Raw genomic sequence first — 24,309 nt, 5'->3', positions numbered from 1 at the left:
CGTCCTGCTCTGTGATGACAGCTCAGAGCCCAGAGCCTGCTTCAGATTCTGTGTCTCTCCCTCTCTCTGCACCTCCACTGCTCATGTTCTGTCTCTGTCTCTGTCTCTCTCTCGAAAATAAATAAACATTAAAAAAAATTTTTTTTAATTCAACAACAGAAAACAAATAACTTGATATAAAAATAGGAAAAGGTCTTCTTTATCCAAAGAAGATACACAAAAAGATGCTCAATATCACTAATCATTGGGGAAATGTGAATCAACATCATAAGGAGATATCACCTCACATCCATTATGATGGCTTCTATAAAAAACAATAACAACAATAGAAAGTAACAAGTGTTGGTAAGGATGTGGAGAAATTAAGCTCTGGGTACACAGTTGGTATGAATATAAAATGATATAGCCACTATGAAAAACAGTATGGTGTTTCCTCAAAAAACTAAAGAAAGAAATACCATATAAGCCAGCAATTCCACTTCTAGATATATATTCAAAAGAATTGAAAGCAGGGTCCCAAGGAGCTATATGTGTACCCTTGTTCATAGTGGCATTATTTACAATAGCCAAAAAGTGAAAGCAACCAAATGAATATTGACAGGTGAATATCCAAAATATGATACATGCATACAATGGAATATTATTTAACCTTAAAAAGGAAGGAACATACTACATACTACTGATACATACTACAACATGGATGAACCCTGAGGACATTATGCTGAGACAAATACACAATTTCACTTACACGAGGTATCGACAATAGTCAAACCCACAGAAACAGAAAGTAGAATGATGGTTGACAGTGGCTGGAGAGAGAGGAAATTGGGAAGTTTTCAGGTTTGAAAAAGGTCTGGAAATGGTTGTACAACAATGTAAACACACTTAATACCACTGAACTTTATACTTAAAAGTAAGATGATAAATTTTATGTTATGTGTATTTAATTGCAAATTTAAAAAATTAATGGAAATGTAATCATAATGCATTATGTGGCTCAGCTATGGACAATGTGTACATACATATTCACAATAATGTAGCATCCACTATTTATTTAGACAAAAATTGTGATATATTTTCAAGATAGAAGTTTAGAGTAAGGGAGGATGGAAGTAGTTCAAGAAAACAAAATTTCAAAGATTATCAATAGATAATGTCTAAAATTGAACAATCAGTAGAGTAGGGGCAACCTGGGTGGCTCAGTCAGTTGAGCATCTGACTTCGGCTCAGGTCACGATCTCACAGCGTATGTTCGAGCCCCTCGTCGGGTTCTGTGCTGACAGCTCAGAGCCTGGAGCCTGATTCACATCCTGTGTCTCCCTCTCTCTCTCCCCCTAACCCACTTGCATTCTGTCTCTGTCTCTCTCAAAAATAAATAAACATTAAAAAAATTTTTTTAAATAAAAAAAAAAAAGAAAAATCCGTAGGGTAGCATAAACATATTATTCAGAAATAAAAGACTAACCCCACGCTGGTCTTAGGGTGTTTGCTCTCAGCTTTACATTTAATCCTTCACCTGCTCTGTTCTATCTAATAAGGGAGGTATCTAATCTCTGCAGTCTGCATTCTTGAAGCTGCGATGTCTGTTGGAGACAGCTGATTTGTCCAATGGTTGGCACTGTCAAGAAACCAAATGGCAAGGGGAAGCGAAATTGTTTTTTCCCTCCTTGTGCACCACAGGTGCCACCTCAAGCGATGTCTGGGTTTCTTCAGTGGTTCCAGCTCCTACCAGATAAACCCTTTGAGGTTCTAGGTGCTGCTTAGGTAATGTAACTACCGGGACAAGGAGAACTTCCTCCCTTCCTCTCCCAGCCAAGCCTTCTTCATGTTGCAAATCTTTTAGTTGCTCACCATTCCCTATTTGGCTTCTCAGCTTTTCTATTACTAGTTCCTGTTTAAAGAGAGTTTTGTTTCTACCTATCATGCAGCTGGAAAGTTATCATTCACACCCCATGTACAAGAGAAAAATGAATGAAGTACAAATTCATAATTTTTCTTTAACCCATCAGAGGACTGAGATCAGAGGGCAATCAAGTAAACAGAAAGCCAAGGAAAGACAGGAGTCTCCAAGAAGCTGGAAGCACTAGCTCGCCTGTGACAGAATATAGGAGAAAAAGGCACTGAGGACCATACAAGTGGGCAAGAAGAATTCAACTATAATTCTTAACAAGTTGCTAAACACCCTATGTGGACTAATGTAGCTATCACAGAACCCCCTGGGAGCTTCAGAAACAAGGAAGAACTTGCAGTTCTTCTCCATAGACCTCTAAAGGTGCTCATGAGAAAGATCTGGGTAGACTGGGAAAGGCATGAAGCCTACCTAGACTCTTCTCTGCTGTGGAACAAAAACCTTAAGTTACTGGGGGGAAAGCTATAAACCCTGTCATCCACAGTAGAAAGTGATAAGCAAAGGATGGACACTGTAAACTTGAAAACAACCTCTAAAAATAAATAAACTAAATAAAGCTAATAAGTCAATAGTAAAAATAAATGAAATCTTAAAAAATACTCAATTGACCCCAAAAAAGAGGAAAAAAGAAACAATGAAGAGAAATATGAAAAACAGGTGACAAAATAGTAGTTTTTAATTCAACCATACCAATAATCACACTAAACATAAATAATCTGAACATTCTAATTAAAAAAAAAGATTATCAGAGTGGATTAAAAGAAATCCACAAATAAGTCAAAAGCAAGGTATAGAATAAGATATACCACACAAACAATAACCATTAGGAACCTGGAGCGGCTACACTAATATGAAACAAAATAGAATTCAGAACAAGAAATATTACTAGAGATAAGGAAGCAAATTTCATAAAGATAAAGGGATCAATTCATCAAGATGACATAATAATCCTAGATTTGTATTTGATATTACCATTTATAAGAAATAATTATTTGGACATTCAGATGACCAAAATATATTTTTCATACATTTTTGGTCTTAGTCTATGGTTCCTGGCTCACAACTCCCAAAACCTTGGAATTTCCTGAGTGTTAAGAGCAATGGAAGGATCTTTTGTTATATTTGGTCTCTTGCCCTCAATTCCTGAAATCACTTCAGAGCCATAAAGGTGAAATGGGTGTCTTATCATTCATAACAAGCCCTTTTCCACCACAACTGGGTTTATGTTAATGAGGTGACGTTTGGAAAGCTGGCTGCCAGGGAACCAATCATGAATAGAAGGTTGGAAATTTCAATCCCTGATTTCCAGGTATGGGAGAACGGTTGCTGGTTCAATCAGTCACCAATGACCAATTATTTAATCAGTCATGACTATGTAATGAAGCCTCCATTAAAAGATGTCTTGAGATATCTTCAGTGCAAAAAAGTGGTTTTATTAAAGTATGGGGACAGGACATGTGAGCAGAAAGAGCTGCACTGGGGTTGTGAGGAGTGACTGATTGTAAACCTGGGAGCTGTGGGGGGGGGGGGGGGGGGGGAGGTGGGTGGTAAAGGCAAAGGGGAAGCTCCCAAAAGGACTTTCATATTTTGAAGAAGACTGACAAGATACTGGAGGCTTTGCTATTGTTAGGCTATTGATAAGATTGCCTTTGTCTTGTAAATCACGAAGACATTTGTAAACTGACTCACACTCCTGTCCTGCATAACTGTGGTCTTTATTAGTTAACTATTTGTTTCTTCCTTCTCTTAGCTTTAGGGCAGCCAGGAAGGCCTGGGGAATGTCACACCTATCCTACCCAAGGGGGGAAAGGGGTTTGTGGGGTATTAGCTTGCCTTATGCTCCTTCATCAATAGTACCAGGCCCCAAACTCCATGGGAACAGAAGCTTCTTTGTTTGGGACCTCAATCTATGTACATCTTTACTGGTTGTTGATTTGTATCCTTTAATACCCTTTGTAATAAACTGGTAATCTAGTAAGTAAACAGGTTTCCTGAGTTCTGTGAGCCACACTCGCAAGTTAATCAAACCCAAGGAGGGAGTTAAAAGAACCTCTGATTTATAATGTAAGGAAGTAATATAATTTTCCCTCTACCCTTGAATCTTGACTGAGACCTCCCCCCAATAATAAAAGATAGATTTACAAGAAAAAAGCAAACAGAAGTTTAACAACATATATGCTTCCTATATATACATAGGAGATAGCAGAAAACCAAGTAACTTCAGAAATGGCTCAAAGCATCACCTTAAATACCATCTTAAGCTAAAAACAAAAGAAAGTTTTTGGAGGTTAGGGGCTGGGGGGGGAAGGCCAGTAATGGGAGGCTACCAGGAAAAGCACAGTAAAGATGGGTATGGTTGTTAGCCAACTTAAGTCATGGCCTTCTCCATTGATAAAAGTTTTAGAAATTCAGTCATCCTCTTCCTTGTACAAAGAAGGAAACATCCTTACATATGGTGATGTCCTTATAAACGTAAATTTCTCTTACAAAAGGGTAACTTTACTCAGTTTTCAGAGCTCCTGTGTCTGTTTCTTTAAAAAAACGTAAATTTCTCTTACAAAAGGGTAACTTGACTCAGTTTTCAGAGCTCCTGTGTCTGTTTCTTAAAAAGAACCAGTCCAAAATAATCCTTGTGCCAAAGAAACATATTTCAGGGTGGTAAATTCTGTTTCCCTTCAATAGCCAGTTAGTCAGAAGCACAGTTAACAACTCAGACCTGCAATTGGCATCCTGAATTGAAGGGGTCATTGGAACCTCCAATCTGTAGCTGATTAGTCAGAAGCACAGGTAACAGCCTGGACTTGTGATTGGGAGTTGTGGGGGGGGGGGGGGGGGGGGGAATCAACTACTACACACATTGGAAATTGGGTCCCAGAAAACTTATTCAGTGTTTGTACCCTGTAACAGAGTTTCAAAATGCCTGAAGAAAAGGCTGAAAAAACTGAAAGGAAAAAGAGACAAATACACAAATACAAAAAGTGGAGAATTCAATGGTTTTCTTTCAGTAACTGATAAAGCAAGTATACAAAATAATCAGTATAGATGAAGACCTGAAAAACACAACCACCTAACTTGACCTAACTTGTAAATATACAATACACTACCCAAAAAAAGAATAAACATTCTTTTCAAACACATTCAGTCCACCAAAACAGACCATTTTTTTGGGCCCTAATTTAAAAAGATTGAAATCATATAGAGTATTTCTCTGGCACAGGTAATTGCATTAAATTAATATTTAATAATTAATATTAAAGCAATAACAGAAAAATATAGGGAAGATTCCTAAATATTTGGAAATAAAACAACATACTTCTTAATAACACATAAGTGAAAGGAGGAGTCACAAAGAAAATTAGATAATATTTCAAACCAAATGGTAATATAATATATCAAAACCTGTGGGATAAGGCTAAAGCAGAGCTTAGAGGGCAATTTATAGCTTAAAGTGCTTATATTAGAGAAGACCTAAATGTAAAAGAAAAAATTATAAAACTTCTAGAAGAAAAACATAGAAGAAAATCTTTACACTCTTGATACAAGCAGAAATCTTTAAGTAGGACATAAAAAGCACGAACCACAAAAAAAATGGGCTTTTATCAAAATAAAAACTTCTGTTTTTCTAAAGACACCATTAAGAAAACGAAATGACAAACCAGGACTGGAAGAAAATATTTGCAATACATATATGATCATTAATTTTACGTGTCACATCAATAGGGCTAAGGGATGCTGGGATACCTAATAAAACATTCTTTCTGGGTATGTCTGTGAGGCTGTTTCCAGAAAATATTAGCATATGAATTAGTGAACTCTGTAAAGTAGATGACCCATCCCCAAAGTGGATGGGCACCATTCAATCCTTTTAGATCCCAAATAAAACAAAAGACAAAGGAAGAATTAATCTGCTTTCTCTCTGTTTGAGTTGAGACCTCCATCTTCTCTTGGAAACAGTGCTCCTGGTTTTCAGGACTTTTGACTCAGATAGTGACTTAAACCATCAGTCCCAACCCTCACCCCTTTCAGATGTGGATTTATACTACCAGCTTTCCTGGTTCTCAAACTTGCATACTGGAGATCCAGGGATTTCTTGACTTCCAAACTAATCCTGTAATAAATCTCCTGTTATATACGTTCTATTGGTTCTGTTTTTCTGGAGAACCCTAATACAATGCACAGTGGACAAAGCATTTGTATCCAGGATACATAAAGAACTCTTAAACTCAATTACAAGAAGACAAACAACACAAGTAAAAATTGGCAGATAAGCACATGGAAAACATATGTCTCAGCATCATTAGTCATAAAGGAAACGTAAACTAAAACTACATTGAGATTGACTATACTCCCACTAGAATAGTTAAAATTAAAAATAATGACAATACCAAATATTGGAGAGAATGTAGAGCAACTAAAATTTCATTCATTGCTGGTAGGAATGCAAAATCATACGCTTCAGAAAACAATATGACAATTTCTTATGAGGTTAAACCTACCCTTCCTGTAAGACCCAGAAATTCCACTCCTAGGTATTTACTCAATACTTTGTCCACACAAATCATTGTACATGAATGTACACAGAAGCTCCATCCATACTAGCTGAAAACTGGAAACAATCTAAATGTCAATAGGTAAATGGATAAACAAGTCAATCTACTCCTGCCCCAGAGACACTGTGTTGTAAAACTATATATTCTAATACTTTGCCCAGCAAATCTTCACTCCTTACTACCTTTCCAGAATTTTTTTGGTGAATTCTCACGTTTTTCTTCCAAATTAACTATAGAATATTCTTTTCAACTCCCCACCCCTTAAACTCCTGTAAGTCTTAATTTAAGTAAAATAAATTTTGTCCAAGATTGAATCTACCTAGCCCAGAATAAGGTACCGTCTTCATATATTCAGGTGCACCTCAGGAAATGGAATCATTCCTACTGGTGACCGGCTAACCTAAACCAAAACCTCACTCCCAATATCTCACCTGGGACCCTTTCACTTTTCTTCTAACAGACTTGTATTCCAGAATCTGTAGCTGTGGAGATTAAGGGATTTGCTGCAATCATCACAGATCACCGAGTATTCAGTGCCAGTTCTTCACAGACATGGTCAGAATTAGAAAGCAGGATGTCTATTTCCTTAATTTAATTCAGCTTAACTTAATTCAGTAATCATATATTGTGCACCTGCTATGTGTTAGACAACGTGCTAATTTCTGTGAGGAGTCAAAGATCAACAAGTCACGGGCCCTATTGTCTAGGATCTTTCTCTCTATGATGGTGGCAACCACAAACAGCTTCATGGAAGGCAAAATGTCCTAAAGATGCAGAGGGGCTGGGTAGGCACAGGGGAGAAACTTCCTATTTAGGTAAGGAAAAAGGTATCACAATAAAGTTCAAAACTTTAACATTCTCTATAAAAACAGTGATTGAACTTTTTGTATCATCTTTCTAAAAAACCCTGAGGCCTGGAAACTTGCTGAACTTGATGCTTGGGTGACTGAGTCCAATTTGCTTCATTGCTCTTCCAACTGCAAGGTTTAGAACATCCTGAGCTTGTATTTTATTTCACAAATCATATTCCTCACATTACCTGCTTAGGTGGTAATTCTTTTTTAGATAAAAATAGAACTTGCAAAAGAAATTTAACAGAGAAATTAACACAGGAACGAAAGGTGGGGCAATTCTCCATTCAACATTTTTTATTGTTAATTATAAATTTGCTGCATAATTTCAGTTCCTAAGGAAACTTAAATTTTGTTCTAATTATAAGAGACAAGTGGTGTGTATCAGAAGCAGCTGCTCCAGAGAGAATTTTTGCTAACAGTCATTTCCAAATTACATACCCACAAATGCACTCAGCTTTGTTTCTTTGCCTTTCAACCGTGATATGTGTGGGTTTGTAATTTCTTCACATACAACATAAAGAAAAAAATCAGTTAATCTCTCAAGATTTTATCATGCACATTCACTTCATTTTCTCAATTCTATGAGCACTGTGCAGGATAACCCAGCTAAAATCACTTTTTAAAAAATAGGGATGGAAAGAAGGAGGGAGGGAGGGAAAAGAGGGACAGAGGATTTGAGGGAAGGAGAGAAGGAAAGGAAAAGATGGGAGAAAGGAAACAGGAAAAGGATTAAAAAGATGAATGGGAAAAAGTTCAGAGAGAGGGCAGGCTGCTTCTGGAAGAGGACAGAATGAAGAGAAAAATATGACTCCCTGCGTGGTCTATGCATTAGAATAACACATATTGACCTAATAGTGAAGCATAACCTAAAATTATTGCCCTGCAATCATTTCTAAGATCCTATCCCCTACTAACTGAAGCTGTGGACAAATTATTTTCTAAGTCTTTGATTGCCCATCAATAAAAGGGAGTTAATAACAGTATCTGCCACAAAAAGTTGACATCAGAGAAAGGAAAATAAGAACTGTAATGTGATACCATATCACACCCATCAGATAAGCAAAAATATTCATCTCCAATAACAAGTGTTGAGGAGGTCAGGAAATAAAATTCTCATGCACAGTTGATGGGAATATAAAGTGAAAAGCAACTTAACAATTGAAAAAGTTAGGAATGCATATACATCAACTCAGCTATTCCTCTCCTAGGTATGTCCCCTAGAAAAACTCTTGTACATGTGACCAAAGAGACACACACAAGAATGTTTACCACTGTATTATTTGTAATTGAATGGAAAAATTCAAATGTCCTTCAACATAAAAATGAAAAAAATTCATAAATCATAGCATATTCGTATAGTAGTGAAAGGAATGATTTCGAGTCATATGTGTCAATATAGATGACTCTTCTATACATAGAGTAAGAAAAAAGAATCATTTCAGACTTCAGAATGTTGAGGCAGAATCATAACGGAACTAAAAGAGTAATGGATTTCACCCAGAAAGCCTGAACTTGAAGCTGGATACAATAATTAATGTGTTCTTGGTTGTATATAAGACAGCTTTTCTTATATCTATATGAGGTTTTTAAAAATCTGAATACATTAATCCATTTCCACAGCTCCTCTGAGGGAAATACTGGGCTCTGTTGTCTCTGGCCTGAGAGAGGGGACACAGGGGTATGGAAAGAATCTTCTACTCTGGGCTCGAACTAGCACATTCTTTCTCAAAGCATCTAAAACATTAAACACATTTTGTCACCATAAGGATTAATTTTCACCCTCAAACCCACATGCTAAATCCATAGCATAACTCTGATGTTATTTTACACCAAAAAATATCATAGCCTTATTATGATGAGAATACTTGACCCTTCTTATTACAAGAGAAGGCATCCTACATTAACTGATGATAAATTTTGCCATGCCCAAATTGCCTCTAATTACATGATTTCCCTCTGAACTGGGAAGTAGATTTGTTTAATTTGCCCCACTGCACATGTTAATGGCAATCTGACTGGCCATGACTTTTTGTTGGGCCATTATAAATGTCAAATTTGGTAAAACAGTAAAGACACTCCTGGAAAGCTCCCATGTAAATGGAACATTCACATTTTTATCATGAGTTATCATTTAAGAAATCATTTGAATAGGCTGACATCTCACCTCCAGTATTTTCGAATTTGCCAGTGAAGAGCTGGTGTTCTCTGCCATTTTATATGACATCCTAAGTGTCCTATTTCCCTGTCGCCAAGTAGATCTCTATACCTTCAATTGAATGATTCCACAATTATAATCTTCCTGCCCATTGCATGATTGTTTGCCCTGACTTCCAGATCAGGGAACTTTGGCACACAGCTGCTGACTACACTGTCATCACATTTTTTGAACAACAGCGTTGTCTTGGTCAAGAGATGCTGTGGTCAAGATATAGGAAAGAATAGGCAGGCTGAGATTTTTAGAGTGCATTCAGTGCATCATTTTGGTGACAGCTGTTACTGTAAGGGTTTATCACACTGTTCAAAAAGTTCCCCTATAACCCAACTACCTTATGAGTGTATGATTTTTACACATAAAAAATACCAGTGTAATGGTGTCTGTTATATTAAATTAGAATATTTATATATTATTGATATTGTTGATATATTGATATTGATATATAATATTGTTATATTAAATTAGAAAAGGACTCTATAATGAGAGTTTTGAAATAGTATATCACCTTTGATTCTGTGAAATGTAAATCTGATGAAGGGAAGTTAAGTCTTAGTCCTAAAAGAAGCAGGCACATTCTATCAATATGATTTCAGACCACTGATGTTGACCCTGATCATCTAGCTGAAGTAGTGTTTTTCAGGTTTCTCCACTGTAAAGTTACTCTTCTCTGCTATTCTCCCCCTCCCCTTTCCCTACTGTGCTCTTTGGAAGGAAGTCACTATGCAGAGTGAACACCAAAGAAGGAGTAAGGAGTGGGGCACCTGGGTAGCTCAGTCGTTTAAGTGTCAGATTCTTGATCTGGGCTCAAGTCACAGTCTCCTTTTTCTTTGACATTGAGCCCCACCTTGGGCTCCGTGCAGACAGCCTGAAGCCTGCTCAGGATTTTCTCTCTCCCTCTCTCTGCCCCTCCCCCAACTCATGTTTGCTCTCTCTCAAAAATAAATAAACAAACAAACTTTTTGTTTTTATGTTCCCCCCTCATTTAGCACAAAGTACCTACACAAATCATTTGAAATTCTTCTGCATGGGAGATACTTAATTATTCTAGTATATATGTACAGTAGTATCAGAACTGTACCCCCATGTACATACCTTTACCAAGTAGGGTACAGTTTCTTTTGCCTTTAGTTTTACAGATTCCTTGTCTCCAAATTACTTAACCCTACTCAATTGAGTAAGATTGTTTAAAACAACTGTAATACATTTGGATTCTCTCATCACAGTCTGCATTCCATGCATGAATCCCCTGATCTCCTAGATAATTTTTTATAATTCTCATACATTAAGGTTCACTCTTTGTTCTGTAAAGCTCTATTGGTTTAGACAAATGCATAACGTCATGCATCCACTATTCCAGTATCATACAAACTAGTTTCAGCACCTTAAAATCTCCTAAACTTCTCCTATTCATCCCTCACTCTCCCCTTGAATCCCTGGCAACCACTGATCTTGCTACTATCTATATAGTTTCGCCTTTCCAAAATGTCATACGGTTCTAATCCTACAATATATAGCCTTTTCAGATTTGCTTCTTTCATTTAGCAATATACATTTAAGTTTCCTTCATGTCTTTTTATGGCTTAATAGCTCATTTCTTTTCATCATTGAATTATATTGCATTGTATGAATATACCGCAGTTTGTTTATCCATTCACTTATCAAAGGATATCTTAGTTGCACGCAGCTTTTGTAAATCATGAATAAAGCTGTTATAAACATTTATGTGCAGGATTCTGTGTAGACATAAGTTTTCAACTCATTTGTGTAAATACCTAATAGTGATATTTCTGGGTCATATGGGTAAAACTATGTTTAGCTTTGTAAGAAACTGCCAAACTGTCTTCCAAAGTGGCTGTACTATTTTGCACTCCTACCAGCAAAAAACGAGAGTTCCTCCAATAACAAGTTTATTTCATGGCAAGAACAAGCAAGCCTTCAGCTATACAGAATTCCATTGCTATAGAAGAGCTCTGTCATGGGGATTAGGCAGATGTTCAGTTTCCATGGTTCATGCCTTACTAGAGGTGAACCATGAAATTCAATAATTGTGGAGAGACAGTACTTATGCTTGGGGGAAGAGAAAAGTATAATTCTTTTCCTTCTCTGCATAGAAAAAAAATCTGGTCATAGCAGCATGCCAACTTCTAACTTCAAAAGGCTATTGGGGAAACTAAGCAAAGAAACCCAGACTTAATCCCATATATACTGACATTTTATCAGTGAGGGAGCAGGTATAACATTTACATCACCTTTTTAAATATAAGGAATTTCAGGAACTAAAATGACTAGGCAATTATCTCTGAGAGATAAATGCAAGACAAGCAGAGGAGTGTTATAATTATGGGTCCTTTACCTGAGCCCTCCTGGGTTCAAAACCTGCCTTTGCTACATACTAGCCATGTACCACCTAACTTCACTAGGCCCTGATTTCCAGATGTTAAGTGGTAGGAACAATAACACTCTTCTCATAGGGTGTCACTGGAATCAACCAGCATACAATGACTGTCAATGCCTGGCTCCCTTGCCTGAATTCAGAACATCTCTGAAGGGTCATCCTAGCTTCTGAGCTCCAGGAAGAATCAGCAGAATTAACTGCTGCAATGCATCTTATGGTAACTTTTTCCTCTGCCCAATCCTGCTTCCCTTACTCCCTTGCAAGTATTATTCTCAACAGCTCTTCCTAAGAAACTTCTTACACATAAACCTCCATCTGGAGAAATATGACCTAAGACAGCTACCATTACCATCATCACCACTATTATTATTGTTGTTTATTCCAAGGCCCCTGGTCTATGGCTGTATGTGTGATGCAGCAAAACATCCTTCAGTCCTTCATTTGAAGGATCACTTCTTCTCTGTGGACAGAGTGGGGTCCTCACACTCCCCAATGTGTTGACCCACCTGAATTGTTCAAGCTACTCTTCACTATTGGTCATCTCCTTAGCATAGCTAGTAATGGTGGAGGAGGATGGACAAGGATGAGCAAAGGGGAGGAAAGAAACTTTCAGCCAATGAAAGTTCCCCAGTGTAGCCTAGACCAAATCAATAAAATAGAAGAAAAAGTGAGTTTTGAAGGAAGTTTAATGACAAATGGCAACTTATCAGAAACAGTCCCCTTACCAGCAAAGCAGAGATGACAGAAAGTTAGTTATACAAATAGGGGTTTAATAATGAACTCCAGGGGCGCCTGGGTGGTGCAGTCGGTTAAGCGTCCGACTTCAGTCAGGTCACGATCTCGCGGTCCGTGAGTTCGAGCCCCGCGTCAGGCTCTGGGCTGATGGCTCGGAGCCTGGAGCCTGTTTCCGATTCTGTGTCTCCCTCTCTCTCTGCCCCTCCCCCGTTCATGCTCTGTCTCTCTCTGTCCCAAAAATAAATAAAAAACGTTGAAAAAAAAATTAAAAAAAAAAAATAATGAACTCCAGAAGGGTGGGATTTTCAGAGCTGTGTTAATTTTCACACAGCCAAAAGCCCACAGAACAATCCCAGAGGATAGGATCCATGCCTTGGAATGGCAGCAACCTGGAGCAGGAAATAAAATTATACCTAATGGTATTGGGATCCAACCAGACCCTATAGAAATGTATTATTTCTGTATGTTATTAAATCAGAGTTAAGTGCTTCTCTTGGTGAAAAAAGTAAGCTGCTTCCATTTAGCAATTTACTGAATATACAAATAGTTTGTATATATGAACATGTGGAACAGGTGATAATTTCTTTAAAAACCTTCAGAGATATTTCTAATATACTTCCTCATGGCCATTTTGATTTGTGCATTTCCCCCAGAATTTTGTGTGTTCACTCTTCCTGCCAACCTCAAATGTGGGTCTTTAAGAACAGTAATAAAGAGGGCCTCAACACCTATCAGTTGATCTGTCAACAAATTTTTCCTTTTAAAACTGGTATTTCAGCTTCTCCTTTCCATAGACAGCTTTTGTTACCTGAGCACTACAGTTCTCAGGATTACTCTAAACAGCTTTTTGGAATAGTAGTTAAGAGGGTACAGATAGTATGCATGGGGAAAAACTATCCAGCACAATGAGTACTTTTGATGACCTCTAGGAGTAAACCACTTGCAGTAAATCAATTCCAAATTTATAAAGCATGCTCACATTTCAGATTTCCATCTCATAGCTCATTACAAAAGAAACTCATGTTTAAACTACTTATAAACAAAACAATTGCATGAAATATAAAAACAGATGAGAGATTTAGTTAAGCTAGCTCTGCTACCCTTGCATTTACCAACACATGAAAACTGCTCCCTCTCAGCCAGACCTTATGCAGAAGGCCTACCTCATAAATTGTCATTCCTACTAATGAACAAAATCTACTTTTGCCAAGCTCAAGTCCCAAGAAGAGAGCATGGCTTAGGGCAATCAAAGATCCAAAGAGTTTGTTCACTGTGCTCCTGGGGACCTAGGAGAGGTAATGAATGTCCCATTACCTCAAATGTCAATGACGATAGTGACACAAAGATGCAAAGTTGAGTTCAAGATCATCCAGAGGCATAAGCAAGACAGTGGGCACCTTAGGTGAAAACCAAACTGTAATCTGATGTGACCTGAAGTTGAGAGGGAAGTGCTAAAGACAGAGCAGCACACAAAGAATATTTGATATCCAACATGCAAAAACTACCCAACAGAGAGAATAAATATTAAAGAATTTGTTTATAACTTTAAAAGAAAAACACCTAACAATCTTTTTTTATTTCTATAACACCTCTTTCTCTGATGAGTTCTGAACAATTAATGAGTCTTCACAGTTGGAGATTTCTCATAATTGAGATGATTTTAAAGGGGTGTTATTCATGATTCATAGAAGAGACTCTTAAGGAATATTTTTTAAAAGGAAAGAAACATTTATAAATTGAATCAGGTCATTTTGGTCCACAGCCTGGTGGGAGAAATATAGTCTTAGAGTTGTCATGAGTGTTCTCAGGCCTGGCACACCCTTAGGACTAGGATGGAAAACTTCCTGAACCATGTCTCTCATTTGGCAGTAGTCATTGGGAGCTGTGTATTGAGAGGTGTTCAGAGACCCAATACCAGCTTAGTAAATAAGAACACCACGATGGACTTCTGTCTTACATGGAGAGAGAAGCATAACAAATATTTGACAGCAAGCTTACCCTATAATGTTCTGCTAGAGAAGACTGTCCCCAAAGTGATTACTTCTCCATATTGACAACCTGCCAACTAGAGCAGATGAGTCTGTAATGGCACATTTATCTGCCTCATAGAGATTGGGCCAGAACTGTTAACATATAGCAGGGGGGCACCTGGGTGGCTCAGTTGAGCACCAGACTTGAGCTCAAGTCATGATCTAGCGGTTCATGAGTTTTGAGACTCTCTTCAGGCTCTGTGCTGACAGCTCAGAGTCTGGACCTGCTTCGGATTCTCTGTATCCCTCTCTCTTTGCCCCTCCCCCACTCACGCTCTGTCTCTCTCTCTCTCTCAAAATAAAAACAAAAACATTAAAAAAAAATTAAAAATATATAGCAGAGAGGCATGGGATGACAGGTGTCCAGCTCATATCATAGCAGGATAGAGTTTTCAGTCCCCTTCTTCTGTATCATTCCTTCCCAAGTAGTTGCAAGTCTTTAAGTCATTGTTAAGCCATGAAGTTTAATCTTTATTGACAAGAGAAAGATTTGTTGGTGTTTTAGGTGCTTCTGTTGCAACAGAGGACCTGAGAGGGCTACTGACTCCAAGAGTCCACTATGGCCTGTTCAGGATAAGACCAATGGATTCACTCCCTTTAGCCCTATAACAAATCACCACAAATTGGTGGTTCAAAGCAACATACATTTATTCTCATATAGCTTATAGTTCTGGAGGTCATAAATCTGAAATCAATTTCATTGGGCTGACATCAACATGTCAGAGGGCACTCTCCCTCCAGAGGGTCTAGGGCAGAAGCTCTTCCTTGCCTTCTCCAGCTTCTAGAGCTTATGCTTTGCATTTCTTGACTCATGGGTCCTTCTTCCATCTTCAAACACAGCAGAGTAGCATCTTGCTTTAGTCTTCACAGTGCCTTCTTCTGTAGTCAAATCTCTCTCTGTGTCCCTTTTATGACACTTGTGATTACGTTTAGAGCCCACTGGATAATCTGAGAAAATCTCCCCTTCTCAAAATCCTTAACTTAATCTGCAAAGTACCTTTTGTCATATAAGGCAACATTCATGAATTCCAGAGATTAGGAGCTGGATTTCTTCTCAAGCCATTATTCAGCTACCATAGCTAAGAATATGACAACCCCAGCCTTAACCACCCTAGCAAAATAAAGCTGGGCATGTGGGGAAAGGAAGAGCATAGGAAAGAGGGAAGGGCATCAGGACAGGCAGGTAGTCAGATTGTCCTCTTTCTATAATGTAGGCCCTCTATACATAACAATGTTCACCAAGGAGGTTTGAGCCCATTTTTCTTAGACTTACATATATTTAATTTATATATATATGTATAAATTATAAATATAATAATATACATATATTTATATTATATGTATAATCTTATATGTATTAGTTTTTCCTAATTATAATATTAATACCTATTCATAGCAGAATTTTGAGAACTACAGAAAATTAAGATCATCTATGATACCTCCACTATAAACAGTTTGGTATATTCCCGAGCCATATGAGCCCATCTTTCCTGAATTAAGCCCTTTGAATATTTCAAGTTCAGCCCCGTCAAGAAATTCTTACTCAGAAAGTTAGAGACAGCCTTTAAATTTGCATTTTATTGATGAAAAGACCACAATATCAAAAAGGTGAAATGCTTCATCCAGAATCACTTAGTAGAATCAACAGTAAATAGTGAAACATTGGCCTCTTCCTTTTCATCATTGTCTTCTAGTCATCATTAATGACTTCTTGGCATTCCACATCCAAGTAAACACATCTGAATTCCTAGCCAGAAACTCAATAATTCATTTGTTGTATCTGTTGATGGCACATCAATCTTTTGACCTTTTTTTTGTAAGCCATAAAGTAATATCTTCCTTTCCTTAGTCAGAAGCTACATTGCCATTATAAATCATAAACTGGAATACAAATAGATCAATTATTTAGACTGTCAAATCCCTGGAGAAAAGAGGAGCAAGGATAAGCCCAATGCAACTGTTCTGTTGTTGCTGTTGTTGAGCACACTTTTAAAAAAAATTTTTAATGTTTATTTTTGAGAGACACAGACAGAGCACGAATTGGGAGGGGTAGAGAGAGAGGAAAACATAGAATCTGAAGCAGGTTCCAGGCTCTGAGCTGTCAGAAGAGCAGGACTTGAACTCACAGACCATGAGATCAGGACCTGAGCTGAAGTCTGACGCTCAACCGACTGAGCCACCCAGGCGCCCCTCAGCACACTTTTGATGGTGAGAAAACATCAGGTGTTATTCTTCACTGTCGGTCAGTTTGAATCTCACCCACAAATAAATAAAACCAGCTTTAAGACAGTGAACATATTCATCACCTCAAAAAGTTTCCACATGTCCCTTTTTAATCTCTCTCCCACAACCAAACTGCCTACGCTACACCCTCCACACCATCAGGGAACCTCTATTTTGCTTTCTGTCACAATAGATTAATTTACATTTTTCTAAAATCTATATAAATGCAATTGTATATACTCTTTTCTGTCTGGTTTATTTCACCAAGCATTACTAATTGGAGATTAATCCATGTTGCCCCACAATTCACTAGTTCATTTCTTTTTAATTGCTGAGCACTGTTTCATTGCATGGATAATTTGTTTATTCATTCACCTGCTGATAACCATTTAGGATGCTTCTAGCTCTCACCTATTATAAATAAAACTTCTATGAACATTTGTTTTCAAGTCCTTGTATGCAAAAATGTTTTCACTACATTTGGGTAAATATCTAGGAATGGAACGATTAGATCACATGGTGGGAATATGTTTAATTTTTTCAGAAACTGCCAAACCATTTTTCAAAGTGGTTGTTCCACGATGCAATCCCACCAGTAGTGTATGAGACTTCTAATTCCTTCATATCCCCATCAATACTTGGTATGGTCAGTCTTTTTCATTTTAGCCATTCTACAAGGTATAATACATGTTGTATCTCCTTGTGGATTTAAGTTCTCTTTCCCTAATGAGGTTGAGCATAGTTTCATGTACTTACTTGCCATCTGTTGGTCTTTGGTGAAATGTCTGTTCAAAGTTTTTGCTCATTTTAAAAATTTTAAAGTTAGTTCTCTAAGACCTAGTGTTCTTTATATGTTCTAGATACAGTTTATTTATCAGATATATGATTTGTAAAATGTTTCTTGCTATATGTGATTCACTTTTTCATTTTCTTAACAGTGTCCTTCAGAAGCAGAAGGTTTTAAGGATGAATTCCAACTTACCAATATTTTAATTTATGAATCATGTTTTGGTGTCATATCTAAGAAATCTTTGCTCAACTCAACACATGCTTTCTTTCAAAAGTTTTACAAAAGTTTTACATATAGGCCTATGATCTATTTTGAGTTAACTTTTTATGTGGTATAGGTATGGATTGAAGTTCACTTTTTTATATATGAATATCTAATTATTTCAGCATCTATTTTTCAAAAGGTTATAATTTCTTCACTGAATAGCCTTTGTGCCATTGTCACAAAAATCAGGTGTCAACACAAATGTGCATCTATTACTGAACTTACTATTTGGTTCCATTGATATTATTATCTGTATGTCAATATCACACTGTCTTGATTACTATAGATTCATAATGCCTTGAATATAGTATTAGCTCTCCAAATTTATTCTTGTTTCTCAGAGATCTCTGGGCTATTCTAGGGTGGTTTTTTTTTTTTTCACATTTTCATGTAAAGTTTAATGGCATTATTAAACTCACAACTTAAATACCATAAATCTATTCATTCTAAGTGTATAATTCTAAGGGTTTTAACATATTTACAGATTTGTGCAGCTGTCACAATTAGAATCTAATTGTAGATTTTTCTCACCTGAAATTTAAACCTCATACTCATTAGCAGTCACTCTCCAACCCCTTGCACAAACCGCCAATTTGCCCTCTCTATAGATTCTCCTATTCTAGACATTTCATATAAACAAAATCACATAAAACGTGGTCTTTTGTATCTGACTTATTTAATTTAGCATAATATTTTTTATTTATTCTATGATTATCTTGTATCAGTATTGCATTTCTTTTAACTGCCAAATAGCAGTCCATTATACAGATGTACCATCTTTTGTCTATCCATCAATTGGTGAATATGTGGGTTGAATTGTTTCACCTTTTTGGCCATTCTGAATAATGAGAATGTAAAGTGGTAAACACCCTTTGGAAAACAGTTTGACAGTTTCTTATAATGTTGAACAGACACTTAACATATAACCCAGCAAAAGCATTCCTGGCATTTATCCTAGAAAAAAGAAGATTTATATTCACAAATAATCTGTATGTGAATGTTTATAGTAGTGTTATTTGTAATAGACAAAACCTGGAAACAAGCCAAATGTCCTACATGGAGTGGATGGATGAACAAACTGTGGTATATCCTTCTAATGGAATATTACTCAGAGAAGGAATGAACTTTTGTTACAATCAAAATTTGGATGGATCTCAAGGACATTATGTTATATGAAAAAAAGGCAATCGCGAAGGGCAACATATTCTATTATTCCATTTACATAACATTCTCAAATTGGAAAACTTATAGTGATGGAGAACAGGGGAGTAGTTGTTAAGGGGCTGAAGGTGTGTGACTCTTCAGGGGTAACACAAAGGAGTTTCTTTGTGGTGACAGGACGGTCCTGTATCCCTGTTGTGGTAATGGTTACTCAAATCTAGACATGCAATAAAATATCATAGAACTATACACCAAAAAGAAAAAAAAAGTGCATATAAAACTGGTGAAATTCAAATATGGTCTATACCTGAGTTAATGGTATTGTACCAGCATCAATCTCCTGGTTATGATATACTATATTCATGTAAGATATTATCATTTGGGGAAGCTATTTAAAGGGAATACAGGATCTATGTTACTATTTCTGTAGCTTCTTTGGAGTCATAAACTAGTTGAAATAAAGAGCTATTTTTCCAAATATATATATATATATATATATATATATATATATATATATACATTTCTCAGACTCAATGGCAAACAAATATGACCATTTGAGAAAGCCTGGGCAAAATTACATAAGTAATCGTCTGCTAGTACCAACTCTTCCTCATCTACCTTGATCCTGCCTGGACTGTGGACATGATCTGAGGGTGAAAGCAGCCATTTTCAACCATGAGGATAAAAATCACAGGCTAAGAATGGTGGCACAAAAGGAGTCAAGGCTATATACCTCCAAATTTGTCTTGTGACAAAAATAGATCTGTATCCATTAAAGCCACTACAGCGTGGTTAAAACTGAATGTCACCTCTACAAGGAGAAAAAATGGATCTTTTCTCCTGAAGCAGTGGGGGTCAGCTGTGCTCTGCAAAGCACAAGGGCCATCAGCCAGAGAGGCACCACTATGAAGGTGTGCCAGGGAAAACGGAGGGCAGGAGGGTGAGGAAGTAGGGCTCACCACGTAGAAGGAAGCACCTCAGGACCTCTCTGATATATCTGAGTATACCTGGGGGGGGGGCGGATAAATAAAGTCAGCGGGTCTTGGGTCATCATAATCTGGGTTAGGTTTGGGTAATCTCAGGATCATCACTGGTGGAAAGGGCAGGTGAGACCAAGTAGGGACTACTCACTTCACACCAAGCTAAGTCCAGCTCAGTGGTTCATTCCAATCTAGGTAACTAAGGGAACAAGGTACTTTCTCCTGGGGGTGTGACATTAAGACCAGTCTGAGTCTGAGCATGCTCTTTAGTTCCTACTTACCATCCGTATCCTCTGAATTATTCTCCCTCTTGCCTTGAGAGGAGAGAGGCTGCTCTAATAGATCTTAGTCTTTTCTCGTCTCTTTCTACCAGCTTTGAAATTTTTATGACATTATTTCAGATTTTATCTAAGTATGGGTTTTATTTATTTGCCATGTTTAATATATGATTTCTTCATGTTTTTTGTAATATAGAGTTTTTAAATGTTTATTTATTTATTTTGAGAGAGAGAGGGGGGGGGAAGGGACAGAGAGAGAGGGACAGAATCCCAAGCACAGAGCCCAATGTGGGGTTCGATCTCATGAGACCATGATCTGAGCCAAAATCAAGAGTCAGACACTTCACCAACCGAGCCACCCAGGCGCCCCTGTAATTCTCTTATAAATGTTCCTATATTTCCTAGCAATCATGCTTGAACTCTCAATGACATCCTGGAGCAATGCTTCCTATGTCTGTCACATCTAGCATATAGGCCAGGGGTCGGCAAACTCTACCCCTCCTGCCCTCCTGTTGTGATAAACAGTTTTATTGGTACACTGCCACACCACTGTTTACTCATTGCCTATGGTTGCTTTTGTACTATAATGGCAGAGTTGAATAGTTCCAACAGAAGCCCAGTGGCCCCACAAAGCCTAAAATATTTTCTATTGGCCTTGTACAGAAAAAGTCTGTCAACCCCTGACATAAGCCACCATGTATTCTGAGTTAATATAAAATACCAGCATATTCCAACAACAAACTGTATTGTTCATATACTAGCCAGTTGAGGAAAACTTAATCTACATGTTTGGTGATTGCTTTTTGCCATATTTTCTGTAAAAGAACATTTGTTCTCTTACTCAGTCTGCTCAATTGCTACATAATATTGTGAATTAAGAACCTGGTATTAAAATAAAGTTAACTGCTTGCAATACATGGTATTGCTTTCATGCATAAAGCCTAAGATAAATGTGAAATACCATTCGTGGATTTGCTGTAATATTCTTTTCTGAATTTTTGCTCTTAATATTGGCTTATTTTTAAAGGCACTTTTTGTTTTGGCAAGAGGAATCTTCCTAAATTATTTATATAAAATGTATTATCACTCTTTTGTTGGATCAGTGAACTAGATGACAGCTCAATTTGAGGCATTAAAAAAACCTTTAGCAGAATCATTTGTGGTTTGGGCAAAAAATAACATATTGCCTTTCAGAACAGAGATCATGGGATACTGAGTGAGAAAACTGTAAGATAATAAATAATTGTATGGCAATAAAATGCCTGCTCACTAAAATGAGATTTATTTTTAAATAAGCCAGCAATCGGGGCGCCTGGGTGGCTCAGTCGGTTAAGCGGCTGACTTCAGCTCAGGTCATGATCTCACGGTCTGTGAGTTTGAGCCCCGCGTCGGGTTCTGTGCTGACAGCTCCGAGCCTGGAGCCTGTTTCAGATTCTGTGTCTCCCTCTCTCTGACCCTCCCCCGTTCATGCTCTGTCTCCCTCTGTCTCAAAAATAAATAAACGTTAAAAAAATTAAAAAAAAAATAAGCCAGCAATAGAAGAAAATAAAAAAGGGATCAAAATACATTTTCAATCAATTCAAAAGAAAAGTGTAGACTTTAGGAAGACTGAAAACAATGCTCCCCAAATTTAATTGCTTCCTTATCAGGAAGCAATAAGTAGAAATTGGAGTAATTTCTAAAAAGCAATTTAGAAGATATATATTATTATATATCCTGAAATCTTACTGCTCATATGTAAAAGAAACTTAAGAGAAATTTTCCAAAATTCAAGAAGAACCCTAATTATTACATGACATTACCAATGAGTAGTGAAACTAAAACTTTTCTATTTTGATCAGTTATGATAAAGGAAAGATGAAATTCTCTTTCTACTCCCTCTATAGAAAATAGTACAAAACCATTATCATGTAAAGTCCGTGATCAAAGATTATACAGCATCTCCCACCAAAACAAAATAAAACAAAACAGTAGGAATTAAGTACTAGAGAGATATGTCAAGCAATTTGTGTTTTAATTAATATTTTGTTACTTTTCTCGATTTTTATGATACTTGTATATTTGTCAGCTTTTTGAATTTATAACTTATTTTGATTACCTTCTCTAATTCTAAATGAATTTTCACATCTGTACCTATTTTGCATTATTTTCTTAATGAAGGTCTAAAAATTTGATTAATCTTCAGGCCCTACAAAACCTAAACCAACCCTTGAGAGCCATCCTTTGAAAATAATCTTTTTAAAATATGTAAAATAGTATTATTACTACATTAAAAGTCTATAATGGCTCTCTGGTAGAGAGCATTCTTTTAATTCTTTTAAATTCTTTCTTTAAAAAAAAAATTCCTAATGCTTATTTATTTTTGATAGAGAAAATGTGAGCCAGAGAGAGGCAGAGAGAGGAGACACAGAATCCGAAGCAGGCTCCAGGCTCGGAGCTGTCAGCACAGAGTCTGATGGGAATTCAAACTCACAGACTGCGAGATCATGACCTGAGCCTAAGTCGGACACTTAACCAACTGAGCCACCCAGGAGCCCCATAGAGTGCCTTTCAAGACAGAAATCCTTGCAGTGAGAAAAATCCTGTGTTCCCAGGGGATGGCTATGCAGGAAAATAACACAACATTTTCTCAAATATTAGTCCATGCTACCGCAGTCAGTACTGGCAATACAACTATTAATATGTCTGTTTTAACATTATGTATAAATGTATTTTATTCTTCAACCATATTTTACGGTCAAAGCATTGTGCAGATCAGTGCTATTTAACAATTAAGTGCTGGTATATATCCTTGATAAACTTTTATTATTCCAATTTCCTTTGCCCCTTTCTCGTTTCTATCAGATTTACAATCTCCAACTCATGCACATTAAATAGAACAACAAACATATGCCAAGAATGTCACCAGGTAAAATGCAAAAAATAAAAAAAGCTTAAGTATTCCCCAGTGACTATTCTCACAAAAAGACAATAGCTACTTTCATTCTTGTTGGGAGGATCCTAAGCTTCAGCTCATAATTTGTGTATGAATTATGGGTGAATATTTTTAGAATTTTGGATTGAAAGTCCTTCCAAACATGACTCAGAACCCAGAAGCAATCCAAACTTAAAATGTGCATCTGGATAACCATAGTAAATAAAATTTTTAAAAAAGGCAAACTGTGAAAAAAAATCTGGAATATTTATTATATAGCACTAATCTCTTTCATATCATCGATAACAACAAAATTAACTCAATGTAATAACAACTCAATATAAATTTAATAATTCCTGTGTCCATCCTGTCTGTACACATGATAAACTGATTAACAATGTATTGTCACCAATTCATACCACGTATTACCAATCTGATAGCCAAATCATAAAATATGCCCCCAAAGAGAAAAGCTTTCCAAAAACCTTAGAACCTCATTATGGTCCATAAAGCATCAAATCACCTGGGAGCTTGCTAGAAATGCAGAATATGAGGCCCCGCCTCTGCTCTCCTCAGTCAGAATCTGAATTTTAACAAAATCCTAGCTGATTAGTATGTACCTTAAAGCTTCAGAAGCCCTGCTTAAAGTATCATCTGACAATTTCTGTTTCAGAAGCAAAATTCTTTTTCTTAAATGTTCATTTATTTTTTTGAGAGAGAGAGAGAGAGATCAGGGGAGGGGCAGTGAGAGAGTGGGACAGGGGATCCGAAGTAGGCTCTGCGCTGACAGCAGTGAGCCCAAAGTGGGGCCAAACTCACAAAATGTGAGATCATGATCTGAGTCAAAGTTGGACACTCAACCAACTGAGCTGCCCAGGTGCCCCAGAAGCAAAATTCTTATCTAACAGTGTTCAGGATCTTCTGATCTAAGTTTGTTATCTTGGAATTAATTCCCATATATAAAAGACCGTAAAAAAAACATCATATGTGAAGTTACTCTGAATAACCTAC

This window comes from Panthera uncia (assembly GCF_023721935.1).
Source record: "Panthera uncia isolate 11264 chromosome A1 unlocalized genomic scaffold, Puncia_PCG_1.0 HiC_scaffold_17, whole genome shotgun sequence".
In the NCBI taxonomy this organism is placed as follows: domain Eukaryota; kingdom Metazoa; phylum Chordata; class Mammalia; order Carnivora; family Felidae; genus Panthera; species Panthera uncia.
This window is presented reverse-complemented; position numbering follows the sequence as displayed.